Source organism: Scylla paramamosain, unplaced genomic scaffold, assembly GCF_035594125.1.
Source record: "Scylla paramamosain isolate STU-SP2022 unplaced genomic scaffold, ASM3559412v1 Contig112, whole genome shotgun sequence".
NCBI lineage: Eukaryota > Metazoa > Arthropoda > Malacostraca > Decapoda > Portunidae > Scylla > Scylla paramamosain.
In genome coordinates, this window is record NW_026973777.1 from 100,497 (window position 1) to 102,500 (window position 2,004).

The following is a 2,004-nucleotide window of genomic DNA, read 5'->3' on the forward strand; positions in this document are numbered from 1 at the left end:
ACATTATACACTTAACACGACTAGACCCACAACACCCTCTCATCACACCCATTGAGGAGGAAGATGTCGCCAGGTTGCTCAGGCACACTCCGCGGCGAGCCCCCGGCCCCTCAGGAGTCACCTGGCCAATGGTGCGGAGCCTTCCTCCAGAAATCATATCCAGCCTGACAAAAATATTCAATGCTTGCCTCGCCTCTGGATACTTCCCAAAGGCTTTCAAAATTTCAAACATCACCCTAATTGCCAAGCCCGGAAAAAACTCTCACTTACCAGAAAACTATCGCCCCATAAGCCTACTTGAAATTCTTGGAAAAACTTTTGAGCGTCTAATCAATTTAAGATTGAGAGCGTTCCTCGAAGATAACGGATTGCTGGCACCACAGCAGTTCGGTTTCCGGAGGAACGCCTCAACTGAGGACGCCCTTAACAGCATAGTAGCCTACCTAAATTTCAACAAGCCATATTACAAGACAGCACTCGTGACAAAAGATGTCAAAAAAGCTTTTGACACCGTTTGGCACACCGGTTTAAAATATAAAATTTGTAATAACTTCAATCTCCCTTATCTAACACAACGCATCTTGTGTAGTTTTCTGGATGAGAGACAGACAAGAATCCGCCACCAGGGCACCTTTTCGTCATTTTTTACCCCTCAGGCTGGAGTCCCACAAGGCTCCGTACTCTCCCCAACCCTTTTTAACATGTACACAGCTGACCTACCCCTCCCAGCCCACAATGACTCACTAACTATTCAATACGCGGACGATGTAACGCAATTGGCCCGTGCCAGGTCGTTAGATCTCCTAACCGACAAAATTCAATGGGAACTGATGGCGACTGGCCTGTGGGAGATGAAATGGCGAATTCTCTCCCATCCCGAAAAATCAAAAGTCACTTATTTCAACATTAAAAGAAGTCAGCCCCGCCAAATCTCACTAAACAGAATTGATCCAATCCCCACCCCAATCCCCATCAGTAACAACAACAAAGTGCTTGGCCTCACCATAGATAAGCACCTCAACTTCAATATACATATAAAACAAAAAGCAACCATAGCCGCCAAGGCCTTGAGCAACCTGGAAAGATTTCGCGACAGCAGCACAAAAACAAAACTTCACCTCTACAAAGCTTTCATTCTCCCTCTCTTAACCTACTGCCCTCTTGCCCTCTCTCTCTCTGCTCCCTCCAACCTCTCTAAACTTCAGAAGGTTCAAAACCGAGCAATTCGTTTCGCTCTTGGGACGAAATGGTTCGACTTCAGAACCTCTCTCTCCATTCACGAGGAGTCCAACATCCCCCCTCTTAACATAACACTCCACAATAGAATCGAAAAACAACTAAGCTCCTTCTCCGACAGACACACAATCACATACAATTTCATTACCAACCTCCCCCCAGCTTTCCGTCACTTGCCGCACTGCAATCTCCTTGATCCTCCCACTGTGCCTCCTGAACCTGTCTTCTAATAATGGACTCCTCCTTTCTTCCCTTCACTATCTCCTTTTTCTGTACCACTCATGGTGTCTGAGTGGCATCATCGTCGTTCTCTCGTTCACGTGGGCGGGCCCGCGTGCCAACACCTAGTGGTTTTTTCATATTTTTTGTCTTATGGTTTTGTATTCATATTTTTGTTTTTATGCATTATTTTTCTGTCTCGCAGCCTAGGTTTTAAGGTGGCACCGGACCGCTCCTGGGAAAGGGACTAGACAAAAAAACACCGCCATTAACATACCATGCCTCTGACCGAGGGAGTGGGGTCGTGTGCCAACACCTAGTGGTTTTTTCATATTTTTTGTCTTATGGCTTTGTATTCATATTTTTGTTTTTTATACATTATTTTCCTGCCTCGCAGCCTAGGTTTCAAGAGGGCACCGGACCACTTCCAGAGAGACGGGGATAGCACGAACCGCACTCCTCCCACTGACGTCACGGCAATGGGGCCCCCGGCCGTCGGCATGACGTTCCGGTAGCGGTACCCCCCGAGGTAGTTAAGGAGCGGCCAGT